The sequence below is a fragment of the Hemicordylus capensis genome, chromosome 6, assembly GCF_027244095.1.
Source record: "Hemicordylus capensis ecotype Gifberg chromosome 6, rHemCap1.1.pri, whole genome shotgun sequence".
In the NCBI taxonomy this organism is placed as follows: Eukaryota; Metazoa; Chordata; class Lepidosauria; order Squamata; family Cordylidae; genus Hemicordylus; species Hemicordylus capensis.
The window spans coordinates 45,317,580-45,333,439 of NC_069662.1; the positions used below are offsets into that span (position 1 = coordinate 45,317,580).

The following is a 15,860-nucleotide window of genomic DNA, read 5'->3' on the forward strand; positions in this document are numbered from 1 at the left end:
AACATATATTGTTTATAAGATGGAAGAGTACAATTGTCCTGTAATTACACAAAAACAAATTACAGATTTGGTTCTTGGAGTTACTTGCTTCTCTCTGGGAACTTCTAGGCAGTTTCTGCTACTTCTGCTTAGAAGAGTGTGTTGCAATCGCTACTCGCTAAGCATTCTGGGCAGCTAGGGACAGATAGATTAAAAGGCTTCCTTCTATAGTTAATTGTCCATTTAATCAGCTTCCATTGTCCCTTTCACAGCTGAAGGGGCAAGAATGGAGGATGTTCCTCCACACATTGCCTGAGAGAACCAATGTGATATATAAATGGACAGGAGCAGGGAAAACATAACACCTCTGGCTTTGCACAGGTATCGTTTGTTCATTTTCTTTTTTATTTGCTCAGGGGTGGATTCCTTCAATTTGTTTTACTTTTTTTCTTTATCACATTGATGTCTTGCCCTTCCTCCAAGCATGTCAGGGTAGTGCACATGGGTAGTGCTTCTCCCAAAACATTCCTCTTTAGCTGCTCAGATGGAGAAGGCAGGCCAGAAACTGGAGATGTAGAGGACTAGGTAAAACCTCCTTGGCCCCTTCTGTTAAGTGATAGTCATTGAGTTAGCAAGCTGCACTACCTCCTCCTGACCAGCTGTACTGGGCAGTTTCCAGACTAGCTGCTCAACAGCAGCAAAATGCTTCCGTTCAGTCAAATCACATTTGAAACATATACAACAGAGGGAGCAGTCTTGCAGAAACCAGCAACCCCCCCAAAAGCAACCTTTTTACACCAGATACATGACATTATAGCACTATATTGCAGTGATTAAATTTGAAACAAGCCATCGGAAATGTGAACGGCACCCTGCCTTCAGCATAGGGACTGCGGTGTCACAGTACAGGAAATGTGGAAGCCCACTTCCAAGATCCGCTGTGACCCTGTTGCAGGGTGTAATCTGGAAAGTGCCCTGGTGACATCCAAGTACAGTGAAGAGCAAGCCAGCAGTTCCCTGTTTTGAATGGCTACAGTGGCACAAAGGAAGGTGCTGGGGTCTGGCTGACAGAACAAATTAAAAATTAATCTTAAACTATCTTCCTCCCCTTTAGCAAGGCAATTCCACTGTGGTGCAGTGGTTAGAGTGTCGGACTAGGACTTGGGAGACCCAGGTTCAAATCCCCATTCAGATATGCAACTCACTGAGGAGATTCTCACGATCCACCAAAAGCGGGCTAAGGGAGCCTAGCCCACTTTTGAAGGATCGTATGCTGCCATGGTAGCTGCATGGTTCCCGGAAGCAAACCCTCCTAATTCCCCCTCCCCTTAGACGAGGTTAGCGGAGCGAGTGCTCCGCTAACCTCATCTATTTGATTGTGTATTGCCGTGGCACACTGTGGTGCGCCACAATCTTGGCGCCGGGCTTAAGGGGGCGCTTGCCCTTAACACAGGATCCCGGCTAAAGGCCAGGCTCCACAGTGGGGTTAGGCAAGTGGGTGAGCAGCGCTGGAATCAGTGAGGATCCCAGCACAGCACACGAGCAGCTTAACCCAGGCTGGGTTGCCCTAACCTGGGTTAGGCTGCTCGTGAGAACAAGGAGAGAAGAGGTGGCTGCGGGCAACCTTCCCTCCTTCTCCCTGCCCACCAATGCTACTTTCAAAGTTTGGAAGAGTCAGTTCTGAGAGAGGGCTGGCCTCTACCAGAGGCACAGGACAAAGTAGCATTTGGCACCACTATCCCTTGGATCACTCCCGGACAAGCTGCAGCTGCAATATGGGGATAACCATACTTACTAATGGGTTGTTGTGAAGATTATAACAAGATTAACACATGTTAAGTGCTCTGCACCCCAAATCACCATACAAATGCCAAGCATTATATTGGGTGCAAGTGACATACAGAGCTGTGAGGCACTCTTAAAGCTATTACACAAGACAAGGTCACTCTTGGATAATACTTTGTTCATTTCAGAGGGTGGTGGTGAGAAGAGAGAAATGAAATTACAATTGTGAAACCTTCTGTACAATGAGAAATGCTAGAGAAATAGCTACCAATAAGTAATTAAAAAAAAAACCCACCAGAGATAGAAGCTATGACAATATGGTCTCTTTCACTTTCAACTCCATATGCTTTATTTCTACAAGATCAGGGTCCAATTTCAAGCAGAGAGCCACTCATCCCTTTCTAAAAAGTACATGTTCTTTTCACCCTCACAAAACCTATGAATGAAATAAACATAGCACAGTGGATTCACCTTGAAAAACACAGTGCTGATTGTTAAGTAAAAAGATACACCCATAAAATAAGCTTAATGAGAGCCTCAGGACAAAGAAATTAAAATGATTCCATGCAAGCATTAATTCAGGCTTTAACTACAGGCCATTTTACCTCTTTCCCTTGCCTTCTACAACATGAAATATAGGAAAGCACTAAGGTTTGCCAAAAGTTGGCAGAATGCCAACAGCTTGGAAATGTGAACAGAAGGAATTGATATTTTACTGAAGCTAAAATCCAGACAAATGCAGTATGATCCTAAGCAGGCTCACTCAGAAATAAGTTATATGGAGTTCAATGGACACACTCCTTAGTAATTCTGTTTAGTATGGTACTACAGTTATTTTATGCAGGGGTGGCTGGAGATAAAAACTTCTGAAACTAAACAGCTCATCTTGAACATAAAAATGCCAACATCCTGATTAAGGCTGCAAACACGGGATGGGAAGAAGCACCCATGCTGTGGAAGGCTTTCTGAAGGGGGAGAGGCAAATTTCACTGAACTCTCTTCCCCCAGAAGCTCCCTGCGCCATCCAGAAACATGTCCCCAAGGATTATGCAACCCTCAGGGAAATATTTTCAGGTGGCACAGGGAATATCTGGGGGAAGGAGATATAGGTGAACCCCCCCCCTTGCCACACACACACACAAAATCACCATAGCTGAATTAGCACAAGCTTCCACTGCACCGACACATTTCATGTGGTGCATATGCAGCCTTAGTCAGGAAGTTGGCCATCATGCTTAATCACTGGGTTGATACATAGAATACATTGGGGTCATGCCCATGACCACAAAAGCTGATGGGGGGAGGGCTGGTGGGGAGGCAGACTCCTGCCTGCCTCCCCACACACGATCTCCCTCCCCAGTTCGAGGAGGAAAGCTGGACTTGTCCCCTTAGCTAAGCAGGGTCTGCCCTGGTTGCATATGAATGGGAGACTAGAAGTATGAGCACTGTAAGATATTCCTCTCAGGGGATGGAGCTACTCTGGGAAGAGCAGAAGGTTCCAAGTTCCCTCCCTTGGTTCTCCAAGATAGGGCTGAGAGAGATTCCTGCCTGCAGCCTTGGAGAAGCCGCTGCCAGCCTGTGAAGGCAATACTGAGCTAAATAGACCAATGGTCTGACTCAGTATATGGCAGCTCCCTATGTTCCTTTGTTCTGTTGCTCGCTGCAGCACACAAGTGGTATTGTGGTGAGTGGCAGAGCAGGGAGCTGGAGGAGGAATTCCTCTGGCATCCCTCAATGCACCAGGCCAGCAGCGTGGTGTATTGAGGGATCCTAAGAACATGAGAACAACCCAGCTGGATCAGGCCCAAGGCTCATCTAGTCCAGCATCCTGTTTCGCACAGTGGCCCACCAGATGCTTTTGAAAGCCACAGGCAGGAGTTGAAGGCATGCCCTCTCTCCTGCCATTACTCCCCTGCAACTGGTACTCAGAGGCATCCTGCCTTTGAGCCTCTCTCAGCTGGGCACTCTTGCTGTCCGGCTTGACGTATTTTTGCACCGTTAACCCTGGCCAAAGGCTGGGATTAAAAGTAGGATTAAGTGGGACGAGAGGGCTAGGATTGGGAGTGATCACGGCGCTCCACCCAAGCAGCCTAACCCAGGTTGGACTGCCCTAGCCTGGGTTAGGCTACTCATGAGAATAGGCTTACTTTCTTCAACAGACTACCACGCCCAACTGTCTACAGCTGAAATTAAAACTGAGAGGTTAGTTTTTATTTTTCTCACATTTTTCTTCTGAGGAGCTCAGAGTGGGCAGAATAGAACGTTATTGATTAGTCAAACAACCATATCCAACAACCAAGGGTGAAAAAACAACAGCCAAGACATTTAAACTTAAAAACAACCATAGATTTACTTTATTAAAAGGGAACGTACAACAGCCCCAAACATAAATCCTCATGTTCTGGAGTCACTATGACAATGAACCCAGACCCATTCCAAATATTGTTCTCTTAAATGTCAGGCCTTCACAGCAAAAGAGGTTAAAGGTGGTGTGTGTGTGTGTGTGCAGATATTGATCTCTAATACTGGTATAAAGTTGCACCTTTTATAAGAGGCACCTTTTATAATACTGGTATAAAGTTGCACCTTTTAAAAAGGCACCTTTTAACATGGTGATTCTCTTTATTTAGCAGGGGGAGAGTAACTGGCCCTATCCACCCCCAGTACAGTACCTCCAGTGACTGTTGCTGGTATCTATCTTAAGTTTCTTTTTAGACTGTGAGCCCTTTGGGGACAGGGATCCATCTTATTTATTTATTATTTCTCTGTGTAACCCACCCTGAGCCAGTTTTGGAAGGGCAGTATAGAAATCGAATGAATGAATGACATTCAAAAGTATAAGGGGCCAGATCGTCCAAGGCAGCTCAGAGCAGCCCTGTGAAGTGGGTTAGGCTTAGAGAGAACGACAAGCTCAATGGCACCCAGTGGGCTTCTTCTTGGGTGAGCATGTATCTGAATCCAGATCTCCCCACTCACTGGAAAGCAGACAGCTTATGCACTTTGCCCCAGTGATAACTGCAGTTTTTCATCCTTCCACAAGACTGATAGGTTTTGTACTTGTTTATTTCCAAAGCTGTTTTGGAGGCACAGACCCCACTTGCATTCAAAATAGATTACATTTAGACTGTGAAAGAGGCGTATTACCTGCCCTCAGGGAAGTCCACCCACTGTGTTTCTGCACGAGTTAGTCTTTTTAGTGTGCCTCCTAATTAAAAGAACGAGACCTAGAGCAGTGACTCCTGCAGAGATATGACAGATAATCTAATCTCAGGGCAAGCAAGTCAGTTGCATCTCTGCCCTGAATATCCCAAACACACATGATGCAGAGACATAGACTAACCCCCCTCCAGCAGCATCTGTCCAGAAGCAGGGTCAGCACAAGATCTGCCTGTGCCTGAAGTGGGCTGTCAAAGCTGCCCACCTCAGCTGTCACTGGTGCACAAACCAGCTGGAAATGCTGAGCGCGCATGCACCCTCCCTAAGCAGTGTTCCCTGGAACGGGGATTCCCAGATGTTGTTCACTACAACTCCCATAATCTCCATCTGCAGTGGCCAAAGGTCAAAGCAGCTGGGGATTATGGGACTGGAAGTTGTAGTCAACAACATCTGGGAATCTCTGTTACAGGGAACATTGACCCTAAGGCCGTCCGCACAACATGTCAGCATCACATGATGCTGATGAGCTACGTGGTTGGCCTCAGGGCACATGTGCACCATTTCCCAGCCAGCTTGTGCACTGGTAAGAAGCTGGATCACCTCTTTCCTCTCTTGATCGCTCAAGAGAGGAAAGAGTTGATTCAGCCCCTTATTGCCCTGTGAGATGACTGGGAAGTGGCAGTGGCAGCATCGGGTGGCAAGTGGGTGGCAGTGGAGGGGCCCTTGGCAGGCCCTCTTCTCTGAGTGTCCCACGTTCTTGGAGCATGTCCATCCAATTAAGGCGACACCCCTGGCCAACATAAGACATGCCTGTGCCTGAGGTGGGCTGTCAAATGACGCCATCCCACCTTACCTGATAGTGGAGTGTGGTGCCCTCCCCCACCAAGAGTCCAGCCCTTACCTGATGGTACACCAAGCAGGAAGTGTGAAGGACAGGAGAGGGCTAGAGAATCTCCCAGGAAACACACAGCCCAGCGCTCTCCTGTTCTTCACACTGCCTCTTCTGCTCTGTTCTTCTTTTCCTTTTTAAATGAAGGGAGTGCAGGTGGAGGAGCAAGAACAACAGTGGACGGCAGGGGCAGCGGCCCAGGCACAGAAGGATGCTATGCAGAGGCTCCAAGTTTATTGGAACGTGGGACCCGTCAAAGCTGAATGGATTGCTAGAAGTCCCCACATCAACAGCCCACCACGTGACTGACAGTGATTAGAGTTTGGTTTGTTCATGCATCTTCCCATTTGCTTGTTGCTCTTTTGCAATATCAATCTTGGCAGGTATGTAGCAAACAGCGCATCACCCAGACAGTCTCTGGGATGTAATGGATGAGGAACCTAGGAAGCCGCCGGCACTACAGGCTTGGGGAAGATAAATAACAGAAAGAACGGTGGCCATCCATCAAAGCTGGCACTCAAGGGCACATGGCAGCTACCAAAGCAGAGGAACAAGATCCTTTAGGGTGGAAAACAAATGAGCAACAAGCCAAGTTCTTGCCCCAACCAAAGGAAGAGGTAAGTGTTCCATCAAACCTTCACTGGACAGGAGGCTTGAGCTTAGATATTCCAGCATTTCCCAGGAAGCCATATCCATGAGCTCTGAACATATGAAGCTACCTTATATTGATTCAGATCCCTGTGAAGAACACCTCTGCATACACGCCTGCTTTTGTTGTGGTGCAAACTTAAAAATTCCTCCATAGACAGACAGATGCTTGTTACTTCTAATACTCAAACTGCATAGAAATTCTCATTTAAAAGTCCGCAGTAGTGTGCAAGGCCATCTTACTAAATAAATCCCAATATAGAGAGGTGCTAGGTAAGGCTGTATATTAGCACGATCATTATTCAACTTCTGTATTAATTATCTGGTATCTCACCTAAATAATCTTTCACACCATCCCCCAAATCTGGCAAATAACATCTCACAATACTACTTTATGTGGATGACACGGTTGTGCTGTCTCAGACCTCAGTTGGCTTAAAACTAATATTACGCTCTCTTGCCTTGTATTGCAATGAGGAAGGCCTGAGAGATTAACTACACTAAGACTAAGATCCTTACTTTTTGCCAAGTGCCCTAAAGTTGAATGGCCATGAAATTTAACAAGTCAAAATCTTCAAATACCTGGGCATTGTTTTCCAAGCATCTGGTAACTGGAGTGCCCATCTGTACTATATTTTGCAAAAACGCCCAGAAATCGGTGCCAGCCATACAATCTTTCTACTATTCTAGAGGTGCATTATTCATTCCAATGGCAATAAAGCTATTTTCAGTGAAAGTGTGAGCAGAGCTCCTGTATAGTGTACAACTTGAGCCATACGGCAATTTTGCTTCATTGGAGGCTGTGCAATCCAAATTCTTAGGAAACATCTTTCAAGTAGCTCAGTGGGTACCTAATATGCTTCTTCACTGGGAGGCCAGTGTGACCAAGGTGGAGACGGGGTTATGGTTAATCATCTTCACTTATTGATTAAGGTTGTCCTTTCGCCCCAGTTGGATTAGTTCTCCTGATGCTAGCTGATAACTTTAATTCAAAGTAGAATACATCTTTCCAATAGAAACTGCATTATTACCACTTCTCACAGGAAGCCCTTATGATGATGGGTTTTGAGCAGGCCAAGTTAGCACTTAAACAATGGGTGATGGATATGGAAGGGCAATTAGACCAATCTTGCCTTCCAAGATATATATTTGTGAGTAACCAACTTTCCATTTCAAGGCCACCAAAATATTTAAATCAAATAATGGTGTCAAAATTTAGAAGAGCTTTGACTCTAGCACATTTTAATGTCCTTCCCAGTCCATTTTAGAAATGTAAGAAAATCCCATATGTAGCCGACTCTGCCCTTGTGGTGTAGGTGCCATTGAATCAATGGCTCATGTCCTTCTATACTGTCTTTTTAAAATAAAGATATTAGTTCTTATTTTATTACCCCCTTTTAAGTTAAATTTCCAGGCCACTCAGATTCATTTTACCTTCAGTATTTACTGTCTGGCCAGAATGATCTAATTTCCTTAAATGTTGCAAAATTTTGTTTTATAGCTTATAAAACTATCCAAGAGCTGGTTAATTTGTCTTAGTTTATTAATCTCTGCGTAGTTTACAAATTAAAACACAATTAAAATCTTAAATCATATATAACAAATTAAAATAACCATCAATAAAACCTTAAAACATTACAAACTAAAAGCCTGATAAAACAGTGTATTTTCAAGAGCCATTTAAAAACAGCCAGAGATGGGGAGGGTCTGATTTCATCTGGGAATGCATTTCAGAGCCCTGGGGCAATCCTAGAGAAGGCCCAGTTTTGGGTCACCACCAAACAAGCAGTGGTAACCGCAACCAGACCTCCCCCAATGATCTTAATAGGCAGTGGGGTTCATGAAGAAGAAGGTACTCTCTTAAGTACCCTGGGCCCAAGCCATACAGGACTTATGGTAATAAGTAATAACCAGCATTTTGTATTTTGCCCGGAAACTTGTCAGCAGCCATTGCAGATCTTTTAGAATAGGATTAAGTCGGCCCTCGCCAACCGCGAGGGTTCCATTCCTGGAAACCCTCGTGATTGGTGAATTCATGGTAGGTGAGACATTGATCTGCATGGGAAACGGGGTTAGGGGAATTACAATTAGAAAAGTATCTGAAAATAAAGGAAAAAATAGAGCTACCACCCCCCGACCCCTGGAAATGACCCCCTGAAGCCCCTCAAATCACCCAACCCCCCAAATAACCCCAAGCCCCCAAAACGACCCTTGACCACCAGAATGACCCTGTGACCCCCAGAAATTCCTCCAACCACCTAAAATTCAAAAAATTGGTGCCAAACTGTGAATACTAGGGTTGTGGTTGGCAAAGGTGGCAACAATTTCCCAATTGCAGATACTCAAATCCACGATTAGGAAACCCGTGATAGGTGAGGGACGACTGTAATGTGGCCTCTTTGGGTAGCTCTGGAGAGTGGAGACCATCCTGGCTGCCGCATTCTGCACTAGTTGCAGTTTCTGGATAAGCATTTTTATTGACTATGGAAGGTGGCAGAGCAGGAGCAGCACACACATGTTTTGTCATGCAGTAAGCACTGCCGGGTCCCGGCATAATCAAAGGAGTACGCTGGCCTGTGTCTACACTACCACCAGCAGCGGGCATTTAGTTTTGGGGTGGGCTCATGTGTACGGCTTTTGTGTGAGATCCTGCAGCAACAGAAGTGTGTGCTCCCCCCACCCCCACCATCCCTGTGTGAACCTTTACCTCCATTCCAGCTTCTGATGTGCTGAGACTGGTGGGTTTAGACATCATGACCAACCTTCACATATCCTGCCCTATTTCCATCACAGAATCCTACTCCTGTAACTGAGATATGAATTAAGTTACAGATGTCAGGTTCCCTGATGGAAGTAGGGCAGGATGTGCCGAGATTGGTGGGTTTGGACATCATGACTGATCTTGTCATATTGGTAGCTAGAGCAGAAGTGGGGGCTCATATGGGGATTGGAACGGAATGTGTGTTCCCAAGGCCGTAGGAGCTCACATGAATCTCAGGTGCCACTGTATGTGTGAACCTGCTCAGAGAGTCACCGCTGATCTGACCTAGCGATGCCTTCCTATACTTGCAATCCTGGTGTGTCCTTGTGGCAAGCCAGCGCTCTCTGTAAGTGAGGAATTAGCTGGCCCTACTATCTCTCTCAGATGTGCAGAGGGAGCCTGGAATGGGTAGCCAGGAGAAGCTCTCTGGAGCTGCAAGAAATCCCACCACAAATCCCATCAGGCATAATCTGAATTGGCATGCAGAGGAGCATAGGATGATTATATTGGCCTAGAGTGGGCAACATGGGAGAAAAGTAGGTGGCTGACCATACCAGAAATATCTCCCCACCACACACATGTGCACAAAATCCTTTCAGGTATATGAGTGTTTAGGGGAGCAAGATTGAAATCTTGTATTGAGAACATGACAGAGAAGATCAATTTTCAAGTAAAAATACATGCATTATTTGACTCTCCCCAATTTCATTATCACTAGTTTTCAAGAACTGAGTGAGAATGAGTTCCACCATTATATTATGGGATCACTGGAGAGAAAAGACTTTCCAATCCTGCCTTTCCCCCCCTGGAAACTGAGGGGGAGAGAGAGGCTGGTTTTTCTGCTTAGCTGAACCTCCCGGGTGTTATTATTAAGGAGAGTGGTCTTTATGTGGAAAGGAGAATGGGAAGTGGAGGAACTGATACTGAGCTCTGATCAGCAGAAGTATATTCAAGAGCACCTCATGTCAATTAGCTATTCCTTGAGGCCAAACTGTATTTGTATGTTGGAGTTCCATGTTTGGAGTCCCAGAACTAGTGCACTTTTATTTCCCTTCAAAAAGCAGCCATGGAGTCTCTGATTTAGATCAGGCCGAGGTGCAGGGGGAGGATGTGAGTGAGTTCAATGCTTTCCCCTCATACTGTGTACCCAATCCAAATAATCCCCCCAGAGCTGCAATTAACTGTGGGGGAGGACTTACGGGTTTAAGTTTGCCCATAGGTTTCCTCCTCTGTGGCTAATAGCAGCTAGTGGGGGGAGATTTGGATCAGCCTGCAGTGTTGGGATAATGGGTTGAATTCCTCCACCTAGGATGCAGCCTCAGTCCAAATTGGGGGGCTCTGCAGTTGCTTTTTGAAGGCAAAAACCACACTGGGAGCTCCAACATAACACACATGTAACACTAGCAGAATTCCACTGTTCTTTTTCACTGTCTCAGTGCAGGTTTCTGTGGAATGGATTACACGAGCCAGAATATAAAGCCAGAGCTGTACTCAAGATCATTGAACACCCTTTAACCACCCAGTTGAACTCCCAGGGCCAAATTAGGAATGAGAGTGGCAGTCATATTTTCTTTTATACTGGGCACATGCCTAAAAGGAAGTCCAGGGCAAGGAGCATTGAGCCTGAACCTTTGCCAGCTTGCTTCCACATGGTCCATTGCCCCAGGCACTTTTCTCCCAGCCCAGCTCACTTTTATTAACAGAACCGGGGCTGAAGCAAAAAATGAGTTTTGGAGACAGCCTGCAGGGAGGAAAGGCACAGGATGAGGGACCATTCAACTACCCTTACAGGTATAGCCATGGGTGTCTGCAAAACTTTTATAGTCTGGTGAACTATGGAATAGGACAATCCTATACTGTACAGGACAATCCTATACTGTACAGGACAATCCTACAGTGTACAGGACAATCCTATACACACACCTGGGAGTAAACTTCATTTGAGTCAGCCCATGAATTCAATGGGGCTGGCTCAGTCAGAAGGGGGTGGGGGCTGCACCTTTCACCCACCTCCTGGACACCCATGATTTCTGATGTTAAAATGAGACCCTCACATCCTACAATATACATGAACAGAACAGACCCATGAAGAAACCAACATGACTGCCACAATCATGTCTAGTTTAAGCCTCAGCCAGAGTTTAAAATAATGACCTTCCCCCACTGTTCCAATACAGGGGCATAACTATAATAGGTCAAGGAGAGACAGTTGTCTGGGGGCCCACTGCATTGGGGGACTCCACAAAGGCAAATCACATGACTGACTCCCCCAGCCATGCACCCGCCCAGGCTTCCTTCAGTTGTATTCATCCTCCGAAATTGATGTGAGTGTTAAGACCTGGAGCTACCGGAACAGCATATCTTTCTCTTTTAAAATATGTTCTGTTTAATTTTGTGATATTTATTTATTTATCATCTTTTTATACCACCTGATATGTACATCTCTAGGCAGTGTACAAGATTTAAAATTAAAACAAATTATTAACATTATTAAAATTAATTCTAATTAAAAGCCTGAGAGAACAGGAGGGTCTTGAGGGTCTTCCTGAAAACAAACAGAGAAGGTAATGCTCTTACTTCAGCAGGGAGCATATTCCAAAGCCCTGGGGCAGCCACAGAGAAAGCCCGGTCTTGAGTCACTACCAGACAAGCTGGTGGCAACCGTAACCGGACCTCTCCAGAAGACTGTAACAGGTGACAGGGTTCATGACAAAGGAGGGGCTCTCTTAAATAGCCTTGATCCAAACCATTAAGGGCTTTATAGGTAATAACCAGCACTTGTATTTCACCCGGAAACATATTGGCAGCCAGTACAGTTCTTTCAAAACCGGTGTTGTATGGTCCCTTCGTGTTATCTCAGAGACCAATCTGGCTGCTGCAATCTGTACCAATTGTAGTTTCCAGAATACGTACAAAGGCAGCCCCACATAGAGCACATTACAGTGGTCATGCCTGGAGCTTACCAGCATATCTACCACTGTTTTAAGGTCATTTACCTCTAGAAATGGATGTAGCTGATGTATCAGCTGAAGCCGATAAACTGCCTCAACCTGAGAAACCAGGGAGAGCGTTGGTTCCAGGAGTAATCCCAAGCTATGTACCTGTTCTCTCAGGGGGAGTGTAACCCCATTCAGAACAGGCAGATCTAAACCATCTCCCTGGTCCCGACCCCCCACAGTCAGTATCTCTGTCTTATTTGGATTCAACTTCAGTTTGTTATCCCTCACCTACCCATTACCGCCTCTAGACAGGCATTTAGGGATGGTTAATCGCTCCATCATGGTTAATTCCTCACAGTAAAAATCTTTCTGCTCTGTGTATAATTGGATATCAGGCATACTTATAAAGGACCTGATCATGACTAACTTTCATTTCCAAAGGAGGTCTCTTAACTTTCCAATTTGGTCAACTGGTATTCTGAGCTCTAAATGTTGCAGAGTTAGGGTCAAACTACATGTGGTGTAAAAGATCCACAGTCAATTTCCTAATATATATTTTTAAAACTTAAAAAAGGAGGACCAAGGAGGACCAAACTTGACCAAAGGAGGACCAAACATCCACAAGGAGGACCAAACTTGAGTCAGTATGCTTGGGGAGAGAGTCTTTAAATTCCCTCTGCCATTTCCCCAGTCTAAATTCTTTAACCTGAACTCCTATGAGCTGTTTGACAAGGGCAGCCCAAGAACTTTGGAAATAGAGAGTAACATAGGAAACTGCCAGACCGCTGGTCCATCTAGCTCAGTAATGTCTACACTGACTGGAAGTGGCTCTCTGAGGTTTCAGGCATGAGCGTTTGCCAGTCCTACCTGGAGATGTCAGGGATTGAATCTGGGGCTTTCTGCATGCAAAGCAGATGCTCTACCACTGAGCTAGTGCCCCATTCCCTAAGGGGAATATCTTACGGTAGACAGTGCTCACATGTAGTCACCCATCCAAATGCAAACATAAGAACAGCCCTGCTGGATCAGGCCCAAGACCCACCTAGTCCAGCATCCTGTTTCACACAGTAGCCCAACAGATGCTGCTGGAAGCCTACAAGCAGGAGTTGAGGGCATGCTCTCCCTCCTGCTGTTACTTCCCTGCAACCGGTACTCAGAGGCATCCTGCCTTTGAGGCTGGAGGTGGCCTATAGCCCTCCGACTAGTAGCCATTGAGAGACCTCTCCTCCATGAAGCTATGCAAACCCCTCGTAAACCCTTCCAGTTTGTTGGCTGTCACCATATCCTGTGGCAAAGAATTCCACAAGTTGATTATGCGTTGTGTGAAAAAATATTTCCGTTTCTTGGTCCTAAATTTCCCAGCAATCAATTTCATGGGATGACTCCTGGTTCTAGTGTTATTTGAGAGGGAGAAGAATTTATCTCTATCCACTTTCTCCACACCATGCATGATTTTATAGACCTCTATCATGTCTCTCCGCAGTCGTCTTTTTTCTAAACTAAATAGCCCCAGCTGTTGTAGCCTAGCCTCATAAGAAAGGTGCTCTAGGCCCTTGATCATCTTGGTTGCCCTCTTCTGCACCTTTTCCAGTTCTACAATGTCCTTTCTTAGATGTGGTGACCAGAATTGTGCACAGTACTCCAGGTGTGGCAGCTCCATAGTTTTGTAGAAGGGCATTATAATATTAGCAGTTTTGTTTGCAGTCCCCTTCCTAATGATCCCTAGCATCTGATTGGCCTTTTTCACAGCTGCCGCACATTGAGTCGACACTTTCAATGAGCTGTCTACCATGACCCTAAGATCCCTCTCCTGGTCAGTCACCGACAGCTCAGATCCCATCAACATATACTTGAAGCTGGGTTTTTTGGTCCCAATGTGCATCACTTTACACTTGCCAACACTGAACTGCATTTGCCGTTTTGTCGCCCACTCCCCCAGTTTGGAGAGATCCTTTTGGAGCTTCTCACAATGTGTTTTGGATTTCACTACCCAAAAGAGTTTGGTATCATCTGCAAATCTGGCCACTTCGCTGCTTACCCCAATGTCTACATCATTTATGAAAAAAATTAAAAAGCACCAGTCCTAGTACAGATCCCTGGGCGATCCCACTTCTTACTTCCCTCCATTGTGAAAACTCTCCATTTATCCCTACCCTCTGTTTCCTGTCCTTCAACCCCTTATCCCATGACTGCTAAGGTCCTTCAGGAGTCTTTGATGAGGCCAAGGTGAACCCTGGTGTACTGCAGTGTCACTGCCAAAGATATGGTGAGGTGGCCTAGTGGTGTGATCCACTTTTACCCTCTGCACATGTAAACTTCTATACACTGCTTATATCCATGCATTTAAAGGAATCATTTTAAGCCTCTCTAGCCTTAAACTTTAATAACCCTGTACCCTTGTTTCTTATTGAAAACTATATATCCACCTGCATTCCTGTATTCATATTTTGCGTTTATATTACTATGCCAATTAGTACAGCTAGGCACGGATAAGGTTTACATAAAACATATGCATTAATCACCCACCTGGAGAAGGGAGGATGGGAAGAGGCACTGCCTAGGATTGGCATGCACTTGGCTGCTGGCCAAGCGCATGGGTCTCACACAGGCTACTGATAAGGGGGGGCAACAGCCCCTTTCTTGATGCTGCTTATGAGAGATGTAACAGTATAAGAAAGACACACAGACACCCTAGTAATTTGGAGCTTCAGCGTAGACCGAGATCCGGGAAGGTGCTACACACCAGCTGGCGTTACAGGGGCCACGTCCTTTTCATCATCAAGGGTGCTCCCCAGTGAAAAAAATCACGTCAGATCAGGGACGTATGCTTTATATTTTGTTCTGTAATCCTCTTTAAACCATTATTCAGCTTTGTCTAATAAAACCTCTTTGGCATTTACACTGGTTTGAGCTTATTGCCTCCAAATCCCCAAAAAACCTGTTGGACACCGGCTGGCCACCGGCGCCAATACATGAACCCTTGTTGAAACCAAGGTAAACCCTGCTTAGCAAAGGGAACAACCCATGCTTGCTATTGCAAGACCAGCTCTCCACCCAGCCAGCAGGTGCAAAGAGCTGCTCCTTGAGCTGCTGCTGCTCCTCCTCCACTTCCTTCCATGCTGGATTTGAAAAAGGGGAGAAGAATGGAGCAGAAAAGGAAGTGGAGGGGAGGAGAGTGGTGGACTAGAGTGTCCCAATCACCACTCCTCTCTCCTCCACTTCCACTCTCACTTCCTCCTCCTTTTCATATCTAGACTGGAAGAGGAACAGCTCTTCACATGGCTGTGTGCATCAGATTGCCATCACAGTCAGTTTAGAAGGTGGGGGCTGGATGCTTTAGCTCACCACTCTTCTTTCATTTTACAATGGCAGTGGTGGCACAAGTGGCTGGGATGGGCAGATGACCTCAAACTATGCTGCTAATCCAGGTAGCGGTGGCAGCAGAGGGGGAAGGTGGCAGTTGCTGCCCTCCACGGCCCCTGATAAACTGCCACCAAAGGCAATTACCTCAGTTTGGAGAAAGAGCTCTCCAATAGGTCATCCCAAAGTTTCCAGTCATGAACACAGGCCTGATGCATATATAGCTGTACAGGCATAAAGTGCTTTCTCACTTTCTGCTGAATGTGCAGAAGTTGGAAGCAGGGCCAGTGTAGGTTGAAGGTGGTGTGGGATCAGCTGGTGTGACCTACTTATTGAACTGAAC

The 15,860-nt window shown here is 45.8% G+C and overlaps 1 protein-coding gene across 4 annotated transcripts in view; it reads right to left on the reverse strand.

Annotated features, from left to right (window-relative positions):
* CRHR1 (corticotropin releasing hormone receptor 1) overlaps positions 1–15,860 on the reverse strand; it is a 111,681-nt gene that overhangs the window by 51,072 nt on the left and 44,749 nt on the right. Inside the window, exon 1 of one of the 4 annotated variants that reach the window (XM_053262185.1) lies at positions 5,822–5,891. The exons of the other annotated variants lie outside the window; for them this stretch is intronic. The gene's annotated coding sequence lies outside the window, so the exon portion shown is untranslated. Of the gene's footprint in view, positions 1–5,821; positions 5,892–15,860 lie in introns of those variants that run through there. 4 annotated transcript variants of the gene reach the window in all.